This window comes from Epinephelus fuscoguttatus, linkage group LG4 (genome assembly GCF_011397635.1).
Source record: "Epinephelus fuscoguttatus linkage group LG4, E.fuscoguttatus.final_Chr_v1".
Classification (NCBI taxonomy): Eukaryota; Metazoa; Chordata; class Actinopteri; order Perciformes; family Serranidae; genus Epinephelus; species Epinephelus fuscoguttatus.
In genome coordinates this window covers 7,497,003-7,513,481 of record NC_064755.1, presented here as the reverse complement: position 1 = coordinate 7,513,481, position 16,479 = coordinate 7,497,003, and positions in this window count along the sequence as shown.

The following is a 16,479-nucleotide window of genomic DNA, read 5'->3' as shown; positions in this document are numbered from 1 at the left end:
ATTTGTGGATTTCTTATAGGTTGATTCCAGTATTTTTTTTTGACAGTTGGTGCAGTTTTGACTAATCGTGCACCAATAAAGAAAGGATTCATCATCCAAACTCCTGGGTTTTATTTCTGGTGGTGTGGAGAGGGTTCTGAGACTGTATTCAGGTTGAGCCCTGAACTTGTCAAATCAGGTTATTTTTTCATTAAAGCTGCCATAATTAATATTCTACAAATAATGAATTAAATAACCACTTGTATGAAAAAGAGGTTGATCACAGTGATGAATCCACAGACAATTATCACCTGACTGTAGATTCCCCTTAACATCTTTCAGCTCATGTTTTGCTTTTCCAGCCCGCAACTTCACTGTTTTGGTTCACACAACTGCCTTCTCAGTGTTGCTTTCAGTGCAAAATGCTCTAAAAACCCACCAGATGATTCTTACCCAGCAGAAAACAGCAGGCAGACAAAGTTAGCGACTAGTTGGTGAACATAGCGGAGCATTTAGCAGCTATAGAACCAGATATTTCCCTCGGGATTTGGTGGAGAGACACACAGCTAAAAGGAGAGTGAATATTTGATTTACATTCATCAGATGGGCATGAATACGACTCCAAATGAATGCTAATATTTCTCCATATCTGCTGGATGCGTAAATAAGCAGGTGTTTGCTAACAAGTTTGCCATATGAATTTAAAAGGTAATACAATTTAAGTGTTGTGTTTGCAGCTTGTTTCTGCTGCCCTCAAGTGGCCAAACAAGTCAGTTCAGTGCCAAAAAAAAGAAGCATTTCATTCTGTTCTAATGCTTTTCAAATGACCTTTAGATTATACAGTAGATACAGACATCTTCCTGATATTGAGCTGTAGAACCTTTTTCACAATTCAAGTCCTTGGGTAACTCGTTGTGCCTCTCTAATTAAAGCACATCTTCCTGTTTGGATTCTATACGGAAACTCAGTGATTCACCTCATCAGAAGTGAAAGGGCGTGATCACAGTTTACTGTCAGTTCAGAAAAAGTTCTCTTGTTGTGCTTCACATCAGTTTACAGTTTGTGCTGCATTCTTACAAATCAACAAAGGGCTGTAAAACATTAAGTCACATGACAGGTAACTCATTCATTGGACAAGTTTGGTAACCTCTCATCCTGTGCCATCAGTGATGCTCAGACCTAAAAAAAAATCTGCACTGGTAAGCATTATCTATCCTCTCCTGTGGTCTCCATCATACTGCCATACTGTTTTTGACTGTGTAAATGTTCCTCTTTCTTCTCTGTGTCTTCTCACCCACCGCTGATCCAGAGTGAGTGTGTGTTTTTCCACGTCTCCATATTTTCAGCATGAATCTCTTGTGTTCTTCTTTAGCACGTGTGGGCGGGTGTCTGTCTGTGTGTGTGTGTATGGGTAAGTGACTGTTTGGGTGTGTGTCCAACACCAGTCCCACATTCTGCATCACCATTCATCTCAATTTAACAGTGCTCAATGTGTGACTCGCTGCTGTGCCCGTGTGTGTGTGTGTGTGTGTGTGTGTGTGTGTGCGCGGCCATCAGAGCCTGTAGATATATAAATCATTGGTCGAGATTACGGCTGTTTTATTATTCATGATGCAGGCCTTTTATTGCCAGCGATATTTATCTCTTCGCTATCTCCCATGACCTGCAAGAGAAAGAGGGAGGAGGAGAAAGAGAAAGAGGGAGGAGGGAAAAGTCAGTGTGTTCCTGTGTTTGGAGGGGGTGGGAGGCTTTAGCTGAGCTGTACATAAATAAATTTGTTAAGTAGGCGGGTGTGGTTGAGTGTTTGTGTGTGAGCATGTGTGGTTTTTTTGTGAGTGTTACCTTCGATTCTCCCACCATGAGGCCCAAAAACCACATGCAGCAGTCCTGCATAACACATTCTGCTCTTTCCCTCTTTTTTGCTTTTCTTCCTTTTAACATATGCATCATTCCTTTCTGTCTCCCATGTAGTATTGTTTCATTTGTAAATTTTCCCTGTCCTTACATCATTGTTAAACTTACGTTTTTCGGATTAGACCATTAAGAGTGAATATGTATGTTATTTCCCTTGTGGCAAGTGAAATTGCACTGCTGTGGCACAATCACTCTTTGCTCTATAAAAATAATTTGATTCTTTTAGCCCCACTATAAAGACCACTAAAATGCTCATTTTGATGCTCAGTCCATTTAATCACTTGGTTCCAGTTTCAACCATTAAGGGCTGACGACTTTTGAGTGAGTAGATTTGACCTGACCTACACTGTCTTCCAGAAATATGGCTCAGCATCCCGATTGCAAGACAGATATCACAGTATTGGATAATTGTGCAAAAACCCTGAGTTAGCGTATGTTCAGTGACAGTGCAGTAGGCTACTAATTCAATTTTTTAATATCTGTATGTGGCAACTATGATGGTATCAAAGTTAGGGAAAGATAATAGACTGTATATAATAATGGACATTGCAACTGTGACGTCACCCATTGGTTTGTGGACTCCTGTTTTGGATGAGTTTGACATTTTTTCTGTCACCATCTTGGATTTTTAGAGCTGGAAGTGACCATAGTTGGGTGAGAGGGTGAGGATAACCCTAACACTAGCTGCCAGCTTAGTTAGCGTGGTATGTTATGGTGCTAATGATAATTTCTGTTAGCAAAAAACCATTAAATTCAATTCAATTCAATTCAATTTTATTTATAAAGCCCAATGTCACAAATCACAATTTGCCTCACAGGGCTTTACAGCATACGACATCCCTCTGTCCTTATGACCCTCACAGCGGATAAAGAAAAACTCCCCAAAAAAAACCCTTTAATGGGGGAAAAAAACGGTAGAAACCTCAGGAAGAGCAACTGAGGAGGGATCCCTCTTCCAGGACGGACAGACGTGCAATAGATGTCGTACAGAACAGATCAGCATAACAAATTAACAGTAATCCACATGACACAATGAGACAGAGAAAGAGAGAGAGAGAGAGAGAGAGAGAGAGAGAGATGCAGGTAATGAAAGTAGCTTACAACAACATTAATAAAAGTAATAATATTATAGTTATAGTTCTGGCTACTGTGGTACAATATGTTGAAAGTATGTATTAATATCTGGCAGTATACATGTGTGACAATAGTCATATGTGTATAATAACAGAAGAAGTATGACTAATGACTAATGATGGCAGCAGCAGCAGGAGGCATCTGGCAGGACCACGGCAGCAGCACAACCACACACGTCACGCTATCCAGGCACCGCTGCGGTATGAGTTAATCTGAGAGACAGTGGAGCACAAAGGCTCTGGAGAAGAAGCCGAGTTAGTGACATCCAGAATGGCCGAGTTAGCTAGATGCAGTAATAGAATACGAGAGAGAGAGAGAGAGAGAGAGAGAGAGAGAGAGAGAGAGAGAAGGTGCCCGGTGTATTATAGGGGGTCCTCCGGCAGACTAGGCCTAAGTCAGCCTAACTAGGGGCTGGTACAGGGCAAGCCTGAGCCAGCCCTAACTATAAGCTTTATCAAAGAGGAAAGTCTTAAGTCTAGTCTTAAATGTGAAGACGGTGTCTGCCTCCCGGACCGTAACAGGAAGATGATTCCACAGGAGAGGAGCCTGATAGCTGAAGGCTATTAAAACAAATACAAGCCAGCAAAAAAATAAAATAAAAAGAAAATGAATATCCGACTCATTTGAGGGTCTTTAAATAGCCTATAACCAAACGCTAATTAAGCCTAAAACATTCACCTACAATTAACTTTTATGAACTACAAACACATTGAAATAATTACAACTACAGTTGCACTTACACCCTGTAAATCTGAGGTTACACCATATTGACGTTAGCTAACCAGTGTTAGCAGTGTTGTAACAGTGTTGTTGCAGTGGTAGCAACATGTCAGTGGACGCTTAAAGTGGCCACACCCTAATTTACACATAACTCTTTAGACCTTCTCCATTGGCTTCCTGTGGCTTTAACATAAAATGATATGGAAATGAATTACAGTTATTTTTTTTCACATCCAGATTTGGATTTGTCATCGTTGTAGGCCTAGGGTGATTATTGCATTCTACAACTGTAAAAATGTATAGCCTATACACCAAATTATAAAATGTTGTAACGTTTCATCAAGTTAAATGTGCGTCATACGTCTACGACCTGGTGCCTCTTCCTCTGTACTTTGTTTCAGTAGCGGTGGCTAGCTATGGATTCCAAAGCCAAAAAAGGAAAAGTCTTAGAGATAAAAAGAAGATTTAATAGTGTGTGGACAGATTCATTTACTACCCCCACCAAAGCTGCAAAGTTAAAGTATTAAATATTTATAAATAGCTCACTGTGGAGTAGCCACATTGTAGTGAATGATATTAATGACTGCTCATTAAAACCAATTCGTAATGCCGATGGGCTACTTTAGACTTAATGGGCTGTTACCTTTATTCAAATATGTTTTGCGGCTTCAGACAATTTTTTTTTTGTTTCTTTTTTCTTTTTTTTTGGCCAATAATGGCTCCTTAAATGGTAAACATTCCTGACCCATGCTTTAAGCCTTAAATAACATTCAAATCGGTGAGTTATATAAAAATGTACCCCCGTACAGTGTTCATGAACAAGACAATAAGCCATAGAGACCAAAACCATTTTCTTTTCTTTTTCTTTTTCTTTTTTTGTACCTGGCTATAAACATGTTTATTTCTGCTGTAAAGTTGGGCATTTTAAAATTTTCAAAGCTTCATTTTTCAGCCTCGGAGGTTGCCACTTGGTAAAGATCATGTAAATGGCAAATAAACATATGGTTCTGATGTGGTTGGGTTAGGCTACTAAAACACCGAAGTTAGGGAAAGATTGCAGTTAAGATTTATAATTTCTAAACAAAGGATAATGTATTGACATTAAATGTAATATTAAATGATACATCTGTTTTGTTACTGATTTTGTCTTTAAAGACATAGCAAAATGTTATAAGTCAGAGACACTTGCATCAGGACTTGACCATTTGTCACAAATGACTACACAGATTTGACAGAAGATCCTCTGCTCTTTGTGTACTGTATCTTGAGCAGCAACAGTGACTCTTCTTTGAGAATCAGTTCCCCTTTCACAAGCACATGCATAAACGTCAAATCTTAGTTGAATCAACAATACCAAAATAGTGCACCTAATGAAGAGGTTGGGGTGATGGAGGGAGTTGTAAATAGCCTTGGCATGAGCATATCAGCTGGGCAACAGTGAGTCAGATTACTACAAAAAAAAACAAAAAAAAAAAAAGCAGAGGACTTGGCATAAAGCACCGGTGTTACTAATGACAGTAATGATGGCTGTGTTCTATTCAAGTATTCCAGTAAATCATGACAAGGTGCCAATGAGTCAGCATGTACAGTACCAGGAATATATAGCCGAATGTACGCTCAATAGTTTACTCAATAGGCAATAGAGAGTTTACATTTCTGACACCTATGAATCATCATCATTTTGCTTCAACACTATCGGAGTATAAATGCCATCAACACAACTGTCTGTTCCATGGTGGAAGTTTTGAGAGCTCTGTTGTCTGCGTAATGAGGCAGATTGGTAGACATTATTAGTTAGCTAATATCCACACAGCTTTTTTTTTTTTTACCTGAAGATCTTCAGTTGCCTGTGATTTCATCTACCACATATACAGCCACAATCTTCATTACTTGAAGCTGCAGCTGAGCTGTCCACGATTAAAATCCAGTTTTGGTTGTTCAGCCAGTGTAGGGCTACAGCCAACCTCTGTGGCTGCGGAGGGCTCACCTTTGGTGGAGTGTATTTCCTGGCACCTCCAGTGTTGTGCTGTTGGTCGTAGTAGGTGTTTCAGACCAAAGGTTTGAGGACGTGTTTCTCACAGGTGAAAGAGTTTTAATACGACTACCTGCAGAAACGGTGTTCTTGTCATCTTTCAACCTGACAAAATCAAAGTAATGGGAATATTTCCAGGCACTTAAAGAGGCGTTTCCATCTTCCTAATAAGCTTGCTGCTTTGTGACATGCCTCTGCAGCATGATGATTACGAAAATGAGTCCACTGATGTGATTGTTGTATTTCAAGTCAGTAGTGATGTGATAACAAATGTTACGTTCTAACGAGTTGTTTGGTTTTGGGGTAACCGTAATTACTGTATTACTGCAATTTTGTTCATAGTTAGTTACACTACTCTCCCACTCACTTTATTTAAGCCTGAATGACCGACAAATTCAAAAGTACATTTCCTGTTTCCTTGGATCTTCAGCTTCCCAGGTCAGCGTCATTGTTGGGAACTAATGTTACTTTCTCCAGTAAAGACAGAGAAAATATTCATATACCAGAAATGTAATGTGATCATATCTTAATGCTATGCAACATTTTTTGTTTATGTATGCCACTTTTCTGCAAACGTGTCTGTGAAGTGGGAGAAAGAGTTCTATGATTTGCCCTCTGCATACAGATACACAATAAGGATAACACAGCATGCTGTGCTCAATAATTAAAACAAGCACAGCCAGAAGATATCAGTTACGGCATCGATCATAAATGGGCTTTTCAATATGTTTGTAAAACTCATAAAATGTCAGCAAAATAATACTGGAAAAGTGGCTGCTCAAAAACAAACTCCTGAAAAACGTGCTGCCTCTGAAACACATCCTGTGGACATGAGGGGTGAAGTGTTTTGCTTACAGGTTGATTCATATACAAATAAATAATGTCAGCTTCCTCTGGGCTGTCTTTAATGTTCTTCTCTTGGGCTATATTTGCTTTTTGATTCATTTTCAAGTGCAGCCAGAAATCAAGTAATTATTAATAAAGATCTAAGACCTACTTCTGCCTCACAGGCGCCTGCTTGCATCTTCCTTTGGATATTCAAACTCTATCACTGAAAGATTCAACTCGCGTGGATGCTGCTGGGTTTTCATTTCATGTAGCGAGGCCATTTTAACTAAGTGGTCCCCAAGATACTGTCTCTGTCCCTGACTCCCTCTCTTTGCCACTACCTCGATCACACACACACACACACACACACACACACGCACACACACACACACACATGTGCAACTAAAGAGGAGCATGTGTCGCAGGTCAGCCTTCCTTTCACCTCACAGGTGGCAGTCACAGCTGTTCACACACACACACACACACACACACACACACACGTATTTCTGTGACTGCAGTATGGAGCCCCCTAGCGAAGTACTGAGGCAAAGGGTGAGTTTTCACTCTGCTTCACTGGTGGTCCTTTTTCTGTATTTAGACTTTTTAATATTTGCATTGACAACGACTTAACCTAAATATGACATTTATTATTTTGTTGTGTTTTCCTGTATGCTTGCCTTTTAAATTATGATGGGATGAATAATACACTTTGCTGCCATTCTTGTCCAAAAATAGTGACTGATCAGCGTAATGTATTCTGCACAAAGCTACTGTCATGACTTCAACAACTCTGCAGACTGACAGCATCACATCAACACTGCTAAAATTAAAGTAAACCTAAGCAGTACAGTACAACAGTGGATATTGCTGTCACCTCCATCTCTCTCTCTCTCTCTCCCCGGCTCTGCACATATTAGAACACAATGAACCTTAATAAAGACAATATTCCTTTGCTGTTTGCATCTGGTCCTCAAATAATGAAAAATATTGATTTGAAACATCTTCAGGTCGATATTACTCTCTGTCATCAGGGAGCACCGACAGAGGAGAGCGCAGTACCAAGCACCATTTTGAAGCTTACAGCACCATCTAGTGGCTAATTATGATAAAAAAAAAAAAAATTGGAAAACAGGGATTGTAGCAACAATGATGCCAGTGGGTTCAAAATGTTTTGTTTTCATCATTAAGTAATTATAATTTAAATTTTTTTCAAGAAATGTTCTCTGGGGGGTACACTCCATGTTACGTTACCTTTAATAAACTCATTACCATAGTGTTAATACTTAAAAAAGAGAGAGATTAAGTGTTTACATTTTTTTTATAAAATGTATAACAACACTGGTGGAAAATATTCACTAACCTCACCAGTTTAAAATTCATGCCATCTGAAGTTGAAAAACATTAAAAATAAACTCATCAGTTTGTTTGTCAGTGTTACCCTCAGACATCACTGTACCATTGTGGAAATGGGAATGTATGCATATTTCTTAACTTTACTTCATTAATAATTATTATATCAAACTATCACAACCCTCTTCAAAACAAGACAATGAGTTATATTTCAGTGTTTGATTACTTGTGTTATAGTATGAATCTTTGTGTGTGTGTTATAATATGAATTTTTTCTGACATATTGTGTGTTGCCACCAGTTGTTGTGCTCTTTGCTGGGTTAGCAGCTCATTGTCTTCCTCACCACTAAATTCTAATTCAATGTCACAAAGATCAACTGGGAGAACTAACTCTACCCTCTTCTTCTTTAAGAGACATGGAATAATGTTGTGTTCACTCTGTAAATGGAAGAAAATTGGTGTTAAATATACTGTATGCTCTGCTGAGAGGACTCTTAAAGTTCTATGTTACAGGAGACTGTACAGTGTAATGTCAATCAATCAATCATTTACTCATCAAATGGAATTATACAATGTATAACTCTAGTGAAAAGTGATTCCATCCATTCTTTTAACTTGTGCACTGTAATTTATTCCCTTTTTGATTCTTCTGATATAGCTGAAGACTTACAACTTTACAGACCAGTGAGTTGATTTGGTCATCCCAATAAGTGACTCGCAGCCACACATCACCACCCTCCAGCACCAGCCACAAAAAGCACCACCAAGACTTACTTTTTATTTACTACTTTACTGTGAAAAGTCAATCAAGTTAAAAATAAACTGATTTACAAAAGGTAAAAAGTTAAGATGACACAATTCTTTAACATTTAGGCAAGATTCCTTTTTGGATTTCAATCTTTTACATTTTCAAAATAACAAAAAAGGAAAAGGGCCTGATGCAAAAGTTTGGGCACCCTGCATGGCTAGTACCTAGTAACACCCCCTTTGGCAGGTATCACAGCTTCTAAATGCTTTTTGTAACCAGCTAAGAGTCTGTCAGTTCTTGTTTGGGGTTTTTCACCCATTCTTCCTGCAAAAGGCTTCTAGTTCTGTGAGATTCTTGGGCCATCTTGCATGCACTGCTCTTTTGAGGTCTATCCACGGATTTTTAATGATGTTTAGGTCAGGGGACTGTGAGGGCCATGGCAAAACCTTCAGCTTGTGCCTCTTGAGGTAGTGCATTGTGGATTTCAAGGTGTGTTTAGGATCATTGTCCTGTTGTAGAAGCCATCCTCTCTTCATCTTCAGCTTTTTTACAGATATTGTGATGTTTGCTTCCAGAATTTGCTAGAATTTAACTGAATCCATTCTTCCCTCTACCTGTGAAATGTTCCCTGCACCAATGGCTGCAACACAAGCCCAAAGCATGATCAATCCACCCTGTGTATTACAGTTGGACAGGTGTTCTTTTCATTAAATTCTGCATCCCTTTTTTTCCAAACATAGCTTTATTCATTGCGTCCAAAAAGTTCTGTTTTACCTTCATCAGTCCACAGGACTTGTTTCCAAAAAGCATCAGGCTTGTTTAGATGTTCCTTTGCAAACTTCTGATGCTGAATTTTGTGGAGAGGACACAGCAAAGGTTTTCTTCTGATGAGTCTTCCATGAAGGTCGTATTTGTACAGGTGTCACTGCACAGTAGAACAGTGCACCACCACTCCAGAGTCTGATAAATCTTCCTGCAGGTCTTTTGCGGTCAAACAGTGGTTCTGATTTGCATTTCTAACAATTCTACAAGCAGCTCTCCCAGAAAGTATTCTCAGCCTTCCAGACCCCAACTTGACCTTCTACAGTTAATTGACATTTCTTAATTACACTATGAACTGAGGAAACAGCTACATGAAAACACTTATCTATCTCCTTATAACCTTGTCCTGCTTTGTGGGCATCAATTATTTTAGTTTTCAAAGTGCTAGGAAGCTGTTTAGATGAGCCCATGGCTGCTGGTTGTTGGGACAAAGTTTCAGGAGTCAGCGTATTTACAAAGCTTTGAAATTTGCATCACCTGGCCTTTTCTAACAATGATTGTGACAAAGCCACAGTCCCAACAAGGTAATTAAGGTCTGAGACCCTGGTAAAAGTTGTCTGAAAGCTCAAATGTATCGGGGCGCCCAAACTTTTGCATGGTGCTCCTTTCCTTTTTTTCACTCTAAAATGATACAAAACAAAAATAATACACTTATGTTGCTTAAAATTTTTAAAAGCATGTTTCACCTTTAACTTCATGCCTGTTGAAGATCAGTTCATCTTCTACTCCCTTAATTATTTTCAGTAAAAGACATTTTGACCAGGGGTGCCCAAATTTTTGGACACAAACTTAGTGGAGCTGAAAGAGAGGTGGCTGAAAGCGTCCAGGATTAATTAAAATATTAAGCTTTACTCATGCTATTGTAAATTATTTTTTTCCAGATTGCATAATGACAGAAAAAAGGATGTTTTCAGACCATTTTTGCGAAGAGAGATGATGAAGCTGAACCATGTGAGAAAGGCTGCAAAAAAAGGATTAAAGTTGACCTCCAGAGAGTCCTGAGACAAATTAAAAACACTGCTATTGGTTTCATTAGGGCTCTGGGATTTGTTTAAGTACTACATCATAAAAGAGGATGTATTGTGTGAGTTTAAAGGCCAAAAATGAGTATGTTACCCAGCAGGCCCCCAGGAAGTGTGCCAGGCTTGAAAGCCAACTATCATAGTGGCCACACAGTGCCACTGCAATTTCAAGGGTTGTTCACATGATGCTATTGGTCTCAAAAAGACTTTTTTCCCAAAGACTTACATTATGGAAAGAGACATCTGTAAATCAGTTCATTTTTTTGTGTCACAACCCTTGTGAAATGACTCCTTCCACTATCAAGATGTAATCCATTCCCCAGAATGTCAACAGCCAAAGCACCCAGGGTACCTTGCATGACATATATGGACATGGAAAGTCCATGACCAAACGGCAATATGTGACAAGGTTGGAGTGAGAATGTATTGCTGTGCACGGCCACTGAGCAACTTTATTAGGAAGGAATGGAGCCCTGCCCTCAGTGCTGTATCCATGTCTCGTGATACATGCAAGTTACCCAGAGGCAACATGGTACCATAGATGTGTGTATTTGTGCATTAATTATACAGTATTTAGTGGGAGGCCATTGTGTATCACCTGAAACAAAATCAACTGCCTTTTGCAATGCAAGCACACAGCTTTCTCCTGGCAATCTCGGGACAGTGAGATCTAAAAGCATCCCATATGTGAAAAACCTTAAAGTGATATGGTTCTTCATCTAAATGTATCTTTTATTTATTAAAAGGCAATTTATTTTTTATCAGCTTGATTCCCAAGATACTTTTTATAAAGTAATGAGCCAAAGAAGTATTAAATTTTAATTTTCCTCTAATAAATTATCCTGGCATTGAATGTGATAGGGGCTAAAGCAAAAGATACTGTAGCAGAAGACACATTCAATCCACTCAAATGGTTGGAGCTGGGGGTTTTTTTGTTTGTTTTGTTTTTGTAGAAAAGTGGTCAAGACTACAAGCCAAGCTTCTGCTACAATTCACTGTCACCTGGCTGCTGTTACTTTTAGGCCATGAGCAACAGTGATGCATGTCACAGCTTCCTGTAAAGCATGTAACACACAGAGATGGAAAATGTTCCTCAATCACTCAGTGCAATAATATACCGTAACATACCAGTGGTGAAAATCACTGACAGTAATCACACTCCGTGCTGTCATCAGATCACCAAAAACATCAGCAGTATTTTGTAACTCATGAGAATATTATTCACATATGAAAATGAACTAGGGACTGTAGGAAAGTTGTTGGGGTGGGGAGACAGAAACAGGAACACTGTGTGCCTAATGGAATAATCGTTATCACAATAACTCCCATGATGCAATAGGAGGACATGAAATTGCCAAACAGATTATTTTATTTTTTATTAAATTATGGCAAACATAAGAGAAAAAAGTATGTCCTGTTTATTCCACTCACCCACTCACAAATTGTCACTAAACATAAGGATAGGTTATTAGAACACCATTAAATGAACAGGGCGCAGACAGCTACCATGTCGATATCTATATTGATATAATTCTATTGATTTCATACTGCTTTTTAAAAATTCTTTTTTTATTATAAGTTTTGCAAGGGATGAATAATAATATATGGTAACAGTAGCAGAGCTGATTTATCACTGAATTTTTGAACATATTAGGCCATGATGAAGGTTGTTGAGGTTTTGTTAACAGCAATCTGATCATTATGTGCGTGTGAATGTATATATATATATGTATATATATACAAACAGGTGTGTGTATGTATGTATATATGAACATGTATGTGTGTACATGTATATTATATCCTATCAAACTGAGTAAAAAGGTAACCAAGGGCACCAAAATCTAAGCATAATCACTGTGTTGCGTTGTATTGTCAATATATAATCAATATATTACCACTGTGTCATCAATATGTTATCACTGTGTGAATTTAAAAGAAAAAGCCGAGCAAGATCCAAATATAATAGTAGAATGAAGGCCCTATAGTAAAAGCAAGCCAGGAGAGGGAGGGGGAAGCTTTGAAAACAGAGACACCAGGACACACTGGCAGGCTAATAGACACCATAGTACATGCAAGGCCTGGGACATACACACACTCCGAGGCCAGTCCAAGCACCCACAACTTCCACACCAACTCAGACCTGGAGATACATAAAGGGAGGGGGTAAAATAAGGGAGGAAAACTGCTGAGGTTGACACTTGAGAAAAACAACCTGTCCAACCAGTTTTATCCGGTTTGACGTGGGTTTCCAGGGGTCTGTCAGGGGTCAAGTGACGTAGAAGCGATGTTGTGACATATATGAATTAGAAAAAAGAAGAGTGGTTCTATACATATAATTGGTTAAAAACTTAATAAAGTGAGCAAGAGAAAGAGAGAGCGATAGGTATAAAGGTCAGTACCCAAGCCTTTTGGGTTCAGTTCTTGGTCCGGACCACCAACTCACATGGGTTTATTTGGATGTCATCTCTGAACAAAGAATAAACCTTCTTGCATTGGACTTCTGATCAGCCTCCTGGTTTTGCTTCAGAGTGCTCTGAACTTTCTTTGGTTTTATTGGAAGCAAGTGTACTGAATTTTGACCAACACCACAGCCTATTTTTGGTTCGAGGGCTACAAATGATCCACAACAAGGTCTACTGAATGAAAGATTGATTTCATTATAAAATACTTGCATTGGCATTACATGCACAGAGACCTTTATTGTCCATGTTTAATGTTGTTAGCCTTCTTGTACTTTGGCGTTGTTTCGTAAGGGTGTTGTTACATACATGATACAGTCAGACTGTGAAACGATTTCAAGCCAGCAGGGTCAAACATTTCACAAGTGATGGTAATGGTGGAAAAAGGTGGGTGATACTTTGTAATTGTCAGCCTACGGTAAGTGTGGGTGTGTAAACAGAGTGATGATGAGCTTCTGAGCCATGACTGTATTTAGTAGAGGATGTGGTTTTACCAAAAGAAACAAAACAAAAAAAGGATGTTTTTTATTTAGCCTTTTATGATATGTGTGATATGTGTACCTGACTGCGGGATGGCACGTACCAACCTGGCAACAGTTTCACTCCCCTTTTTACACATCCCTTTACAGTTGGGCTAAATAGCTTCTGACAAAAACAGAAATCACACATTTTTCAATTCACAAATGAAGAGCTGAATTCATGATCCTCCCTCAATCCAATACACTCTTGGTCTGATATAACCTATGGGCAAATACAGTCCATGGGTATGACCAGTAGCTTATGGTGGCTAATGCTAACAAACATTAGATAGATAATGCTGAATAACTTTTATCATGACTGAGTTTATTGACTTTGTGTCTCTTCTCTATTACTCCTTCATCCACACATTTAGCATTTACAATTATCCCATAACTGTCACCTGTGGTCACTGTGTCAAGTTACATAGACTCTAAGGGCCCTGACACCCCAAAGAAATGGTTGGCTATCTGTGAGTGTTTTTTGCCCAAGTTTTTGCAGTTTATGCGTCACACCTTCTGCGCTAGTTGGTCTTTGTCAGCCGATTCAGCATATTGCATCAGCGTCTGAGCCCATCAGTGAATAAAATCACTCTGACCGGTCAATCAGCGCAGTGCACAAGAGGAGAAACGGAAATAAAGAAGACAAACAAACTACTAAAGTCAAGAAGGTGTGAGATCAAAACTATTTTGTCTAATAAGGTAAGATGACTGAACTCAGAAGCAGAAATGTTTCATAATTGTTGTTATTGTTTACAAGCTCACAGTAAATATTTCTTATTATTTTATTCCTGTTTCCCTTTATGAATGATGAATACAGACTACCCCAGCCTGCCGGTATGGAGAGTTATTTCTTCTCATGTAAGCTGGCCATTGGCTGCAGTCTTTGCAGTGTGTTCAAGTGCAACTTTTTGGCCGAGGCACAAGTGATGTGAGGCATTGTGAGGTGACGCAACAGTCGGCCACTAGTTTTTTCGTTGTTTGGTCAGCCTTTCCTGGTTAACCATTCTCCGAAAAACGGCAATCCAAGGCATACCTAACGAAAAGTGGAAGCTGTTCTTGCTCTATGTTTAGTACATGTACATGCATGGTCTCATTTGAAAGGTAACCCTGTGAAGTTTTTCCCCCAACAGTCAGAATCAATGTATGTGCTTCTATCATTGAGTTTTTCAACACATTGAAATTAATGTTTGTTTTTTCATCTTCAGCTGAATATTTTCTTGAAAAAAAACAACAACACAGCAGATGAGTAGAGCTGGTATTTATTAGGTGGAAACACAATGGTGCTATATCATGAAGCCTCACTTAGTCCAAAGTCAAAGTAGATAACAATATCACAGAAAATAAACATTGGACACATGTTTTTCTGAGGTTTTCTCCAGGCAGTTTTCAAAAGAGGAGGGTAAAACAATGCACTGAATGTGTGAATGAGTGAAAAACAAGTCGACAAAGACAGAAAACAGAAAAAGACTTTTAGAAAGCCATTTGTCTCTTATTTATATACCTTCATAACATTTTTTTGAGTACATAAACCAGTCGCTGGCTATTGATTTTCTCTGTAACTGACGAAGTGAGGCAGGCCCTTTCTTTTTACACAGGCCCTTGGTGGCTATTGAAGCCCAGACTGTCATTATGGAAGCTCCTATTGGTTCAAGTGAGGTGTCAATCAAAAGGTCAGAGTTCAGCCACTATATTGATAACAATGAACTGGCATATTCACCTGCAAACGGGAGATACTGCATACAGTGAGAAGAGAAATATGAACATTTGAAACAATGCAATGGCAGTTCATGGATTTCTGTGGATATTATAATGTGTTTGGACTAAATATTTTGCTGGATTTGGTTTGTTTTGGCCACTGGCAATGTGTGGAAACTGAACTGGGAGCTGTTTTAACTGTTTGTTTTTTGTCTGACAGAAGCGTTTATTGAACCTGCTGTGGTGGTTGTTTCTTGAAACAGTTCAGATTAATCCAACTGCACTTAAACACAGCAGTTGTTTACATATCATAATCATTAAAGGCGCTGTATGTAAGAATGTGGCCAAAACGGTTACTGCACTCAAATTCAAAATACTGCCGCGAGTCGTGTCTGCCCCCCCTCCCCTACAGATTCGAGGTTGCTGGACAGCGGCACGCTGGAGACTGATTTGTTTGCCCACGGACGGCTGCCGTGGCAGGGACGTGTCGCTGCGTCCTTGATCTTCGGTTTTCCAGCGGACCGTTCGAGCAAGTCCGGCTTCTCAGCTGAGGAGACTGCTAATGCTATGTACCAGGACACTGCTAATGCTGCTTGCCGTGCTGCTGTAGCTTAGTCGTAACTGAAACTGATGCTGAGACTCTACTGACTGCATGACTGGTAGACAGTGGTGGGTGGTGCAACTATTGTTGTCGGTGAGATCAGAATGTTATATGAACATTATTCCTTAGTCTCTGTGACATATTAGGAGGATTTTACGACTATTTGCTTTAGATTACTTACATATAGCTCCTTTAAATAAAACCTTGCAAGAACCTGTGGATGGGACGTTATACTGAGTTACATGTTGTTTTGTATTTTTGTTTTTATGTGAAACAGTTGTTCATGGACGCAAAACAACTTTCAGAATCTTTCCTGGCAGTAAAGCCAAACCAAATCAAATCAAGTCTTTTCAGAGTGAACAACAGATGAAAAATAAACTGTGAGTGCTTTGCAGCTTAAGTTGTGGCTGCTCCGCTATCTCTTTGGGATTCAAAAGTTTAAATTGGCACAATATAGTCTTTCAGGATCTTTCTACAAAAGATGTTTTAAAATCATAAAAAACACATTCAGTGTGAGACTTTACTACTGCTGCCAAACAATACACTCAACAGCTTAAATACAAGCCATTTTATGTGGCAGCTGTTAATGCAGAGCACTCTACTGTATTATAATTTTACTTGTCAACCTTTTTATGCCTCCACACTGGTGATAGCCGT